At 46.2% G+C, this 14,115-nt stretch overlaps 1 long non-coding RNA gene and 1 other non-coding gene across 2 annotated transcripts; both read right to left on the bottom strand.

The window, feature by feature from the left end:
- Positions 1-1,490: 1,490 nt before the first annotated feature.
- Positions 1,491-12,064, bottom strand: LOC141577805 (uncharacterized). The gene is made up of 3 exons (XR_012507272.1): positions 11,512-12,064; positions 10,719-10,919; positions 1,491-4,472 (listed from the first exon to the last, which is right to left on the bottom strand). It is a non-coding gene; the product is annotated as an uncharacterized LOC141577805 (long non-coding RNA).
- TRNAT-AGU (transfer RNA threonine (anticodon AGU)) lies at positions 10,309-10,383 on the bottom strand. The gene has a single exon. It is a non-coding gene; the product is annotated as a tRNA-Thr (tRNA).
- Positions 12,065-14,115: the final 2,051 nt, after the last annotated feature.

The raw sequence follows: 14,115 nt of genomic DNA, 5'->3' as shown, positions 1-14,115 counted from the left end.
TACTGAAAAGGGAGGGAAAGAGTTGGCAGGGGAGGAAACGACCTCATTCCTTGAGGAAGATCCTAAAAAAGAGGTTTTTTTTTTTTTTTTTAATTCTAAAGAATTAAAGGTGGTTTCTCAGGCATTCATTTTTGAAGATCTGCACCAAATCGCAATTTCATCTCAGCTAGAAAGTGGTTTCAGACTGTTCTGATCGAAAAGAAAAGAAAAAGAGACTTCCAAAGTGACGAGCTGTGGGCAGATGTTTTCGGCTTTTCAGTGTTACAGGAGTTCAAAGGAGGTGTGCGTAGGATTCTCTGGCTGCAGAAAAGCCTTTGATCTCATAAGACTAGAAATCTCAGAAAGAGCAGGTTGAGAGTGTACTTGGGCCTGAGAGCCAGCCCCAGCTGGAAGTCACCCAACCAAGTGGATGGGGGCACAGCGCTGGGCAGGCCCAAGGTCTGGGAAGAGGGATTCCCGGGCAAGGCTGCCCCTCCCACCCCCGCCCAACCGCCCTCCAGGGACCCACACTGGGACCCATGTTCAGTACACGATGGTGCAGACCACATCAGTGCCTCAGTGGGACTGTGGCAGAGCCTGTCCAAGACCTGTGATATGGTTCATCTATAATTTGAGCAAATAGGGGAAAACAAAGTGTTCCTTCCAGTTGGATCCCTTGGCCCCCTAGTTTGCAGTTCTCTTCATGAGAACTTAGTTTCCAGAATGCTATGTTAAGGGTGTTTACAATTCAGGGAATGTCAAGTTTAGCAAAATGCATTTTCCCTGGTTTCTGTGTCAACACCAAGCCCAGCAGCCTGAACACTCCTCCACTTGTGCTCCCAATAAAGTAAATAAAATCCCCACTGAGATGGTCTTTCCAATACAGGGATTGCATATATGATGGCTCCCTGGCAGAGAAAAGAATGAAAAACCAGCAAGTTGTTAGATTTGGCTGGAAGCAGGGCTCCCCCTGCTTAAGAGTATTTCCCATATACTCTCTACCAGGCAGAAATTCGCTTTGCCCACAGGTACAGAGAGGGTTATGGTTGCTGCCTGCCCTCCCCTCTGTGCCATTTGTTTTCATCTGATCACCAACTGATTGAACAGTCTCTTAGCTTGGGGCTGAAGCCAGAAAGAGAAGAAAAAGAGGCCACACGGGAAGAAATAAGACCCACTGGGGTCAAAATGTGCTGCTAACCTTGTGAGACCAGTCAGGGCTCCACAGGGCTTCAGGCGTCATTCTTCCTGAAGCGAAGGGTGGACATAAAGGAGGGAGCAGTTAAAGGGAGAGAACAGCAGAAACCATGGTCAGTGGGGTAGGGATAGAAGAGGCAGAAGACCTGGGAAACAGCCCAGAAGACTCCCACCCCCACGCCAGACACACACACACACGCACACGCACACGCACACACACGCACACACACACTCACACACACACACACACACACACTCACACACACACACACACACACCTCCTACGCGCAGCCAGGCCGGACTCCTCTTTCTCACAAAAGAAAAAGCAAGAGGCAGCTAGATCAATGGCATAACACCAGAACACAAGTCTGAAAGCCCAGCCCTAGGAAAGGTACCCCCAACTCCTGCCTCTCCTTCAGGGAGCAGCACCACTCACCATGGACAGGACAGCTCAGTGTCTTACCTGTGGCTCAGCCAGAGAAACAGCGAGGGCCATGTCTCCAGCTGTCTCCTCCTCAGGCTGTTAGCGGGGCCTTAACGGGACCCATTGTGGGGCCCAAGGCTTGGGTGGGATCTTGTCTACCACCCAAGAAAGACTTCTCAGTGGAGGCAGAGGGACAGTGCACATAGTTGCTTTACTGCTTGACGAGGGAAGAGGAAAGTGCTGGAGCAGGAAGCTATCAGCGCCAAGATGGCCGATGGAGACAGCTCCAGCCCCGGGTTGAGCCACGAGGTTTTTATTGGAGGCTTCTGCCATCATGTCCTCTTTCTGGATGTGCTGAAGCCAGTTACCTTCTTTGAGTCCCATTATGGGCTTTTTCAGTTGTCATGGCAATCATCAACTGTCATGGCTCCAGCAGGTACGTCATTTAGCATGCTAATGCATTACCATGAGTGTAGAATGAGGCTCCATTTCCATTGGACGTCAAATCCTCCACCATCTTGGACCAGTTGGTTCTAACTGGTTCTTGGTTTGTTTTTTTGTTTTTGTCTTTCTGTTTTGCAGCTTCCTCCTGAAACCTTGATGAAAGTAATGGGTTTCTATGCAAGGGAGTGGCAGGGGTATGATCACCAGGAGAAGGGACTGACTGCATAGGTTCCAGCCTCCTACTTTTGGGTACCTGCAAAACCACCTCCTGTTAATGTTGCAGACTTTTGGCTCCAGTTCTGAAATCAAACAGTCCCAAGTTCAAATCTCAGTTCTTCTAACGAGCCAAATGACCTCAGGAAATTATCTTCTCAAAAACATCTAAGAGGAGCTGTCAGGTAAGCATATGGATGGTATGGGTTTGGAGCTGAGGGAGCCAGACCAAAGACATAAACTTGAAAGTCAGCTGTTGCTGGAGGTAATTGAAGCTTAGGTGAGACTGCCCCGACAGAGCTCAAAATGGTTAGAGAGTTCAGGACTCTTGGTGAAAATTACCAAAATCTTGGAAATGGGCAAGAGAGATGATTGAGCACTAGGCATTGTCCAGCGGACCCTCCAGGGATTATCTGACTCTGTAGAGCTGTGCACCTTTGATTGCCTTCCTATTAACCAGGCTATTATACAACTTTCTAGGAGTAGAGGTTAATTTGTAGAAATAAGAGGTTAATTTATAGAAAACTGATAGCAATGCAAATGATTGTTGTCCATAGCAAGGTAAATGAATTTTGTCCCAATAGAGATACAATTGATTTTTATCCTGTAGAAAAGATGCTCCCAAGAATTACATTTTTTTGTTCTATAGGATATTAACCATTTGTTATCTATTAGCAAATTTATTTCAGTATTCCTGAGTACAGATGTCTGCTCTTCGAATTCTCCTTGAACTTGATTCTAACACCTTCCTGGTTTTTTCATTAACTAATGGGTTACAAGAAATTTTTGATGTGTTTCTCTTCCATTTATGTGAGGGTCTTGATTTTGCCTTTCTGAAAATGATACTTTAACAGGACCAAGCCCTTGAGGAAGGCCAGCAGATGGTGGAGGAGCGTGATCTTATAAAGGAGGGAAGGAGAAAGCAGCCAGTGAAGCAGGGAAAGGAGCAGGAGGGTCTGGTAAGTCAAGGTAAGACACGTGGTTTGAAAACAAGGAGTCAGCAACTAAAGCCAAGGGGTATTTCATTCATTTTCATCTCACTTGACCACATGACCTCATGTAACACACAGCCTCCTGCTGCTGCCTGCACCAACTGTTCCTCCCACCAGATGTGAGGCAACCTTTTCTAAACCACTCAAAGTACAGGATGTCTTGTTACTCCTTTCTCCAGACCTGCTCGTCTGACATTTACATAACCGAGGGAGCCTACTCATGCGTTCAGTGTAGGACAAAGAACATTTACTTCAAGGTGATTTTCTGTTCCCAACTTGACTGAATCAAGTGGCACTAGGAAAATTAAAAAGGAAAAAGCCCTCATATTTAATCTGCCGTGTACCTCTTTAAATGGAGTATGTATAACTGCTACGCTGACATCCTGAGAGGTTATCCCACCACCTTAACATCCTTGGAAGACAACCAGTTGGGAAATTTGATCGTCCCCTTCATTTCCAATCACAGATGGGAAAACTGAAAAGAATTACACAGCTGTGTCTGAACATGTGTGAGGTGCTCAGTCCCTCAACCCTGCTCCTACTCCTTATGTGAACTTGGGATCTCAATAAACCCAAATTCCCCCTCTTTTTCTCCTGCTCTGACCTTCAGGGAGATTGCATATATCATGGCAACAGTCTTCCCCTGTCGTTTTCCAACTTCTACAACCTGTAGAAAGCAGGAGCAGGACGTGGAAAAACCATTGAAATCCAACCAACAGGGTTTTTTTTTTTTTTTAATAGCCAACTCCTCCAGATTCGCTCTAACCTTTAAAAAGCAGAAGCCACAGGGAGCAGTTGAAGATGCTCTCACTTTTTTTTTTTTCATCCTCATTTGTCCAGGTTGAAGGAAAACCCTCCAACCGCCAGCAGGCATCATTACTCTTCATGCGTTGAGCACCCAATAGACAGATCAGCCTCCTGAATTGGGTGCCCTACTGCACCACCTGCTACGATCTTCCCAGGTGCACCGGCAAATGACACTTTAGCTAACAAGCCTGAAGTTTGTCTGCTCATCAGAAGGGTGCTTTAACAAATTACCCATTTGTCTAGAACTGGAGGCATCTGCAGTCACTGGCATCCCAGATGGTCCTGCTTTTCAGTATTACAGATTCTAGGGGAGGAACCTGACAGCACGGTAGCTCCCTTTCCAGCATCCACCTTCTCGCCTGCTTCCTGAAGGCAAAGGTACGCTGGTGGTCGTTTTCAAGCTTTAGAGTTCTTGTTACCTGTTAGAGAATAACCACAGCTCAAATTCAGGTGGCACCTGTGAGTCCATGCTAGTAACACCTCTGGTAAATCCCAACAGTTATTTAACTTCAGGAAACATTAGGTAATTCTCTAGAATAGCCACTAGATGGCAGGCTTCAACCTTCTAAAGGCTCTCCAACGCTTCTGGCCTGATGCCTGCAGGGCTGGGGGATACTGAAATGACAAGCTGTGGCAGAGGCAGCTCTTTCATTTATTAATATTCCCAGGCACAGCTTGAGCAGCTCTCACTTCACTTTAGGAAGCTGATCTGTTTGGGCATTCATGTGATTTAGGAAGAATAATTCCCTAATCATTTGTCAGGTGACGTGTTTTTTACATTTAGCTCTTGCCTTTGTAGGAAAAAAATGTCTCCCCGAAAGATCACGACAAGCGGATGTGTATGTGTGCAGAACAGTCACCCACGTGTTAACGGAACAATGTTGTTTTCCAAGGGTTCCAGAGAATATAGAATTTACCCACTGGCAAAATAAATGTAGATATCTATTACTGTAACACACACACACACACACACACACACACACACACAATCATATTAATAATAGCCTACAAATACTGTTTCAAGTTCCAACTATAATTATAACGTTCACCATTGTTGTTTGTTCTTTCTGAATTCTAATGACTCAGTCACCTACTCAAAGATGAGAAAATAAGGTTGCAAGAAACTTTGCTTTAAGGTGTCCAGTCACATTTTCTAAAAGCAGAAAACAGAAAATCTGTTCCAATTTGTTTGGAAAGAGGGAATTATGCACTTGTACCATGGGGAATCTACCATTCAGGGAGGAGGCTGCTGAGGAGGGGGGCCAGGAGCAATGAGGACAGGGATCTGCACTGGGGATGGTGGTTATACAGATGGAAATAATCTAGGTTCTCTTGGACAGAATGAGGAGGTAGTTTAGTTGCAGTTGGATCAGAAAGATTTCAAAGCAGTAAGAATCAGGTAAGAGCAACAGAAAGAGTAACTGGGGATATTTTAAACTCACAATAAAGATATAATTTCCTTAGGGCCTTCAAAATAACTAACTTCTAGAAGGTAATTAGCCTGCAGACTTGGAGATGACTCCAGCTCATCCTGTTCATAAAGACACACACATGGGTCCAACCAGAAGAGCCAGTAATGAGAGTCCACCACTCCCTGTCCCAAGCAGTCTTGCACGGTGATCATTAACCCTATGCCTGGGAGGCTGGAGAAGGGATCTGGGAACGTTGCGTGCATGAGCCAGGGTTCACAACGACAGCAGCGATTACCTTCCCTCCGAGTGCGTGTCTGCCTCCGGGGGGGACCAGGGCACTTGGCACATTAAAGAGCATTTATAAACAGTAGGTTAGAAGAGCTCAGGGAAGATGAAGCATGTAATGAGGGATGGTAATTAATGACCATTATTACCCTTGTCCTGACCTAAGAACTCCTCCTCCTCCGCGAATGTTTACTTAGTGTGCAGGACTGGAGCTGAGTCAAACATGGGGAGCCCTAAGACTCTGCTATTCATCCACCGGTGTTAAAGAGAGAGGAAACAGTTCCATGCAGTGAAATTCTCTTCCTGAAAATTAATATATATAAAGGAAAATTTTAGAGCCCCCATATTCCACCAGAAGAGAAACAGATCGATTCTCTGTGTGGTGAGTCACATAATGGAGGGCATTTGGGCAGGTTTAACGTGAACAAGGTATTGATTTCCCCTTGTTACTTGATTCAACCTTATTCTTTTTGGATTGCCAGAGGCCTCTGTGACAACATAGGCTGTGGTCCGGAGAACAACCGGGAGCTGTAACCTTGGGTCCTTTATTTATTCATTAAAGTTGTGTGCTAACAACATCTGAGTGGAAGAGAGGACTTGGTAATTTAGCCAACAAGTATGCCTCGTCCTTTTAGGGCTGGAGAAAGGGAGCGAACGGATTACTCACTGAGAAAAGGGATAGGCAGGCCATCTCAGTACGATTTATGCTATTTTGGATGGGTTTGGTCTATTTATTTTTTTTACATGTCAAAATTTCATAATTCATAAATACAGTTCTGTTAATGTTTCACATGATAAAGATTTTGAGGGAAAAGTGAACATCCTCTTTGGCATACCTGTTCCCCTCTCCTAATTCATGTCTCCTCTGGGTAACACTGTTACCACTTAGAAATGTGTCCATCCAGGATTTTCTATGCATTTGCATCCATATACACGTATATAGTTTTGTTTTTTGCCAAAAATGGAGCCATACCATATGTATTGTTCTAGAATATGTGTTGGAATCTTTCCACGTCAGGATAGAGACCTCTCGTGATTTTTAATGGCTGCATAGTATTCTGCAATATGAATACTCTTCACTTATTTAATCATCCTCCCACTGATGGGATTTCATAATGTTTCCAGTTATTACCACAATGATACCACAGAGCTCACAAACCTTGGCCTCACAGAAGGTCCCTTATGCATGGGCAGCCAGAGGAGAGGCAAAGTGGTGGTAGGATACATCTGAGATGGCAAAGGTATATCCTGGGACCACCATCTCCTGCCCTGGGAGATAGGGTCAGGATAGCATCTGAAAGTTCCCCTGCCCCTGCCTGACACCATCCTGCCCCCACCTCACTCAAGACAGGGGCAGATGAGGCTGAGAACGAGCTAGCTGACCCAGCTCACAGTTAAGATGAAGGTGTTCAAGTTGAATAAACTGATTAGATCCAGCGACCTGATCCAGGGGCAGCATGAGGAGCAGACACTTCAGCAATAGACACAGGACATTTAGAGCCAACATAACAAAGGGGAAAAGGGACATATCAGCAGAATCCAAGGAGGACTGACACCTCTGCCCAGGGCCACAGCCTGGTGAGGAGGGCAGGAAGGGGGAGGAGAAGAGGAAAATAGGAATTGCTTTCAGTATTTATTCAAAAGAGACAGGGTTCACCAGAAGAATCTCAAATTTGCGTTGAATGGGCAAGATCAAGTTTATCACCATCACTGAAAAAGATCTGAGTGTTGTACTGGTTTGCTAGGGCCGCCTTAACAAAGTACCACAAACTGGTGGCTTAAACAGCAGAAATGTACTCTCACCATCCTCTCAATTCTGGAGGCCAGAAGTCCAAGATCAAGGTGTCAGCATGGTTGCTCCCTTCTAAGAGCCAAGACAGAAGTTGCTCCATGCCGCTGCCCTCGCTTCTGGGGGTTTACTGGCAACCTTTGGTGTTCCTTAGCTGTAGAAGCGGCAGTCCAATCTCTGCCATCAGCATCACGTGGTGGTGGTTTGTGAGTGCATGTCTGTGTCTAAATTTCCCCTCGGGCTAAGGACACAAGTCATTGGATTAAGCCCACCCTCATGACCTCATTTCAGCTTGATTCCTTCTGTAAAGTCCCTGTCTTCCAATAAGGTCATATTCTGAGATACTGGGGGATTAGAACTCCAACCTGACTTTTTGGAGGGACAAAACTCAATCCATAACAAGTATTAAGATCAGTTAAAGAGAAATCAGGTTCAACTTTTGCACACCCGAATTATATAGGCTGAAATTCAAACCTCCAAAACTATGTCCCATGCATCAAGAAACAGGACAAGTAATGGCGAGGTCTATCCTTGCAGATGCTTGACCTGTAGCCTAGAACGCATTTCACAGTGGATTGTCTCTAAGTTTAGCAGAATTTGAAAATAATCGCCTGAAAATCTACAGAAGTGTGACCCTCAAGGCTACCAAGGAAACTACTCAAGGAAGATGCCATTGGCCACCAAGTCTACTAGAGAATCAGCCCTAGGAGGCAGCAGAATAAGTCACCACGTGTTGGGTTCTGCACTGAAAGGTATCAGAGCAGATACCTAAGACCAGCCACGGGGGCCCCCCAGGGTGTCTGGGAAGAGAGTAGATGCCTAAGAGCAAAGATCAGCACAGAAGCCAGGAAGCTCAGGTGATGGGTTCTTCTGACCCGCAGCCTTCCCAGGACTCTTCTCGTGATTCATTCCCCTGCTCATCCCAGGAAGAGCCAGAGAGTGGTCTCAGGAGGTGGGCTCCAGGTGCCAGTCCCAAGGGGGCAGTCCAGATGCCCAGGTCAGCATTCTGAATGGTCAAGTAGAAAGCAGGCAGGATCCATCTCAAACCAGAGGAGAAGAAACTTGCCAAAAGCCAACCCACTCTCCACTAGTCAATATCTGAAATGAAGTCGGCAACTCGGCAGCTGCAGGCATTCTGTGGAGCTTCTGAAGGACTCAAGTACCTGCCATTCTGTCTTGACAGTTTCTATAAGACCTCGTCCAGTTAGGGAGCTGGCTATGGAGCTTCACACAAGGCTGTCACTTTCTCGTACCTGTCAGAGATTGACAGCTTCTTGGAGGAAGAGTTGTCAGCACAACAAGTGGTTGAACTGTTGAAGGTTGCTGTGCGTTCTACCCAAGATTGGAGCTTAGACTGCCTCTTGTGATAAAAGCAACAAACAACACTGAGACAAACCACAGGGAGTTGGTGAGAGGCTCACACCTAACTGCTAGATGGAGTTTTCTCCCAAAAGCACAATTGTGTATCGTGTGCATTGCAGGCTGAAAATGCTAGAAAAGCAGCCTTACAGGGTGACCAATGGAATGTGGTACATAAACACCCAGCTCCCTCACTCCAGCTGGGAGAACGCCAGGCATCTTTTGTACACTAACTGTAGAGGTCCCCAGGGACATAAACGCTAGTCGCCCAAGTGGGTGCTTGATAACACCCCTTTACTGGCTGCCTCCCTTCCCTGTCTCACATCCCTCTTCCTCTACTGGGGTTTCCTGGGATCACTTCCCAAATAAACTCCTGGCACCCAAATCCTTGTCTCAGGGAAGATCCAGCTTAGGACAACCACCTACTGAATTGAATTGTTCCTGTTTCACAAAGATGTTAGCTCAGGTCTGCACATGGATTTGCTGAGACCCCTACTCTGTGTTCAGCACTGTGAGCTAGGGAAACACAGCAGAGGCAGAAGACAGCCTCCGGAACAGCAGGCGAGAACTGTGGTTGAAGGTACAGAGAGAAGTAGGTTTCAGAGAAAAAGAAACAATGGATGTAAGTCATTTTCTTCTCCTATTCCTGAACCAGCTCTTAGAATAAGAATTTATGCCCTCTCCCCCTATCTTCTCCATTCCCTTTGTTAGGCAGTTAGGTAGAAATGAGCACTGGGCAGGGGGAAAGGAAAGGGAAAGGAACAACCCAGAAAATAACAGTATGTCTGCAATCAGAATAAGGGACTCCAGAAAGTTTTACTTTCTCTAAATAAGGGCCAGCAAAAGAAGCCAGCTAAAATCAAAACGCTGCAGCTGTGCATAAGAGAAGGACCTGGCATAACTTGATCCAATGCTCATTTTAATGTAATTAACATTATAGTTTAAGTCCCCTCCTGTAGGTTTCTCTGTATGAAGAACCTACCCAAAAGGGGATGGGCATGCCAGAGCACAAGGAACCTGAGCTGTCAATCAGCCTGATCACATGAGCCATTAATCAATCAATCAATCAATCACAAAAAACGCCCCTAAGCCAGGATATAAGATGAAGAAGCAAAGGAGCAGCACCATTCTTCCTCTCTTGGATTGGCCCCCTCTCAGTTCTCCGGAGTGTACCATCTTTTACTACCTTTTTACTTTACTAATAAAAATCTTGCTTATATCACACTTTCTCTCATCAAAAATTCTTTTCTTTTTAGGGGGGGGGGGTGACTAAGAACCGAGGTAATTCTTATTTCCCTTTCCCTGGTAACACCTTTAAGTCCCATCTGCCAATACAGAGAGGTGTTCTAAGCATGTGAGTAGCTGTCAATGGCTTTTTTTTTTTTTTTTTTTAGATTTTTTATTGTTTAATGGAGGTACTGGGGATTGAACCCAGGACCTCATGCACACTAAGCACGCACTCTACCACTGAGCTATACCCTCTCCCACCCCCACCCTGCCAATTAGCTCTCTTTTGAATTCAGCCTGCCAGAGGCCTCAGGAGTCTCCACACTTTACCATGTCTTAAAAGTCTACCTTTTACTCCTGTGGAATCTAGCTGCCCTGCCTGTGACTGGGTCATACATTCAATTCAGGTGGGGAAGACTATTCTCCTTGGATTAGAATAAGGCAGGTGCCCTTTTGGACTCCTACGCCTAGTTCTCGACTGATCTAGGACCCAGGCGGCAGAGGACATGAACAATTGGTACCCTCAAACACCAGCAGTCATCAGATACGCTGCTTTCATGATGGAACAGTGGGAGGAAAGCCCTTTTGCTTACTTTGTTGGCAGAAGTGTTTCACTGCTTCCTTTTGTGGGCAGGAAGGTCAGATGGTCGACCCAGGAGCAAATTAGCAGCAGCAGGTGGCAGAAGTCGCACAGCCCAACTCCAGTTGCAAACATCTGGTTTCACTCTGACTCGTTTAATGAAGATGAGTTCTCTTCACCTCCTCAAATCCGCTGCTCTGGGAAGCAGGTCCATCTGGTGGGCGGCACAGGAAAGAGAACTGTGTGTGTTGTTGGCCAAATGGCTCCACTTCTCAGGGCTGCAGGGAACCCCCGTCTTCCCTGCCTTCCTCCCCACCTCCTAACTGCTAGGTCTCCATGAATAAAAGTGTTTTCCTCTGCCAACTCTTTGCTTCCCCATTGACACTGGTCTGCAGCCAGACCCTGATGTGTCTCACAGCACAGCCGCCTCCAGTGGGGCAGATAATCCTAACAGCCCTTCCAGCTTTAGGACTCTGATTCTGTGTGCCCAGAGCCCCTCACATATGGAACTTCTTAACACTTTGATTTCCTCAGCCTGGTAGTCACTGCCCCACCCCCACTCCCACCTGGCAATTGTGTTTAACTGTAAATAATTCTCTGAAAATCCACTGCAGAGGCACAACCCTCCTGGCTCCAGGGAAGACCCCACCGGCCACCAAGTTCACTAGACAGGCCCTGGGAGGGAGCAGCGTACGTTACTAGTGGCGCATCCTGCACTGTGTCTCCCAGGCCTGGGACCAAGAGGCAGAGGTGGAGGCAAGTGCAGGCGCATGACCCCAGGGAGACTCCACCCCCTCTGGACTTACCAGAAGCTCATTTCTATGAGAAAGATGTGGGGAGAGAATGGTCCACCACAGCGAGGTCATGTGGAAGAACTATTTCTAACCCCCAAGCAGCCTCGTAACTCAAATAGGGTTATGTCGGCAGCCTTAAGTGAGTAGGCCGTGCGGCCCAGGCCAAAGTTCACAATAGCTTGCACCTGGTAAGAGATAAATGTACGCATGCGCCAGTAGCGAGCCTACCACACATGCACCGGTAGCGTGAGTCAGCATTATGAACAATACGCATGCGCAGGAAGAATATCTATAAAAAGGACAAGTGCTCCACGCAGGCAGCACGCCCTCTTGTTGAACCAGAAGGAAGTACTGAGTGTCGCCTGCCGCACACACCACCCGCTGGTACTGCAATAAAGTGCTGTTTTGCTCCATGTCGGTTCCTCGCGCCTTTTTCCAGTTGGGCAGCTCACCTCCTTGAATCCCCCCTCCAGCCTCCCTCGGCTGATACGTTGATTTGTATTAACACCAGGGGAGTTTGGACAGTCATGAGGAGTTGTCTATCGTGGGATTTGACCAGAAGTATGTTCTCCCTCCTCCTCGTAACTCTTATTTTCCATGACCCGACACTCCAGGTCTGCTGGGGCAGACAATGAGGGAGGGCCCAAACCAGCACAGAAAGATCAGAATGAAGGAGCAGTTCTGAGCTGGGATCCAGGACACCAACCAGTTGTCCTTCCTCTGTGAAACAAGAACAACTCAAATTCAACACAGCATGAAGTGTCGTTTATGCTCTCCAAATGCTCTTTGGCAGCGTGGGCAAAAATGATGTCCCCTGGGCCTAGAGTCTTTGACTGCTTCTGCCACCCTGACCATCAGGTTGGACCTTGAGGCTTGGTTCAATACTTAGAATGCCATTCTCTGCCTCAACTCTAGTTATCCGTGCTCATATCTTTAGCCTGGTGGTGAGTAACCTGACCTGGGAGTTAGTAACCCTGGGTTTGATCTGGGCTCAGCACTGAAAAGCTGGAGATCAAGGGGAAACAAACCTTTTTACCTGTTCTAAATCCCACTTTCCTACTTCAGAAAATAAATGGAGAAACCAGGCAATCTCTAAGGTTTCTTCCACCTCCTAAAATATCTCTACTTTTATTCAATTTAAAGACACACAATGGTTTAATTGCTTGCATAGGCCGTATTCAAGAAGAGGGTAAGAGAGGCAAATGGTTGAGAATAACACCTTTTCAAGACACCATTAAAAAGTAATTATATTTCAAGACTCCCATTCTGTCTTCCTGGAAAGCCTGAAAGAAATTTCTTCTTTTATCTGGTTGCCAGACAACCTTTCTACTGAGGGTTTCATTTCCCTTTTTCTAAAAAAAATATAAATCTGGCTTTGGATACCTGGTTAGGAGTGAAAGCTGACTTCAGGTGTCCTTCAGCAAGAATGTGAATTACAATTGCCTTTCAGTAGTTTGACTGAAATTGAAAGAATTCTAGGAGAATTCTTTAAGGCAGCTGATGAAACTAAAAATGGCTAGTAGAGACTGGAGGCTAGAAAAATCTTTAGAAAGGATTGATAATTAAATGGTGCATTGTATTTAGTGATCCTCTACGTGGCAAAAATATCTTCACAAATAGTACTTCATCCTCATGTGAGCCTTTTGAGTAAGAAGGACAGAGTCCCTTTTTAACAGATGAGAAAATTACACCCAAAGGGATAAATGACTTGCCTTAATTTCATCTAAATAATGGCAGAACCCAGGTTTGCAGCCTCTCCAGTTTGGTGCTTGACTTCTGGGTGAGCATCTACAGAAGACAAAGAAAGGTTATTTTCATCAATCAGCTTCCTTCCGACCAGCAGCCCAAGAAGCAGCTGAACAGAAAGATGAGAAGCACCCCAGCAGCTTAGCCAATGTACCTCTAGGTAGGAAAATCCAGGGTTACTTTTGCAGGAGACAAGAACAACCACATTTCTCTTGTCTCAAGGTCCTGCCCGGCCCCTGGGATAACACTCCCTCCTAGGCAACCGGGGTACTTCCTCTTGTTGGGACTCAGCGTGATGCTTTAGGAGGAGATAGAAAGAAAATAATCTGTTGGGAATCTAAAATTAGGGTGCAGCCAAATTCAGCAGAGCACATTGTTTTATTTCGGTTCCCTGCCTCTTTCTACAAATTCATGTCTCTCTTCCTTCCTTGGAAAGCTGAATCAGATCTCATTCCTCCAGGAAGCCCTCCCAGTCTAGTCTCACTGTGCTCTGTTTCACTCTGACCACTCCCCCAGCAGCATTTCAGCAGTACTTACATTCTCTTCAGGGTTCACACTGGCTGACCCAAAGCAGGGACCGAATAAAAACTTGTTGAGTGAATAAGTGAGTAGATTCTATTGATTCAGTCTCTGAGCCATCTCTCAAATGTGTCTCTTCCTCCCTCTCCTCACCATCATACCTCCAGGCAAGGTTCTCCTCATTACTCCCATGGACCATCCAAATAGTCGCCAAAGAACTTCCTCCACCCTCCTATTTAGACTCCACAGTGCCAGCTGAGTGAACTTTCTGAAAGAAATCTGATTCTCTCTCCTATTTTTCGTGGTTTCCTGATGCCTTTAGGATAAAGTCCGAAATTCTTAGCACGACTT

Source organism: Camelus bactrianus, chromosome 6 (genome assembly GCF_048773025.1).
Source record: "Camelus bactrianus isolate YW-2024 breed Bactrian camel chromosome 6, ASM4877302v1, whole genome shotgun sequence".
Taxonomy (NCBI): domain Eukaryota; kingdom Metazoa; phylum Chordata; class Mammalia; order Artiodactyla; family Camelidae; genus Camelus; species Camelus bactrianus.
The sequence above is the reverse complement of the archived record's forward strand: the minus strand, read 5'-3'. Positions and strand labels throughout refer to the sequence as shown.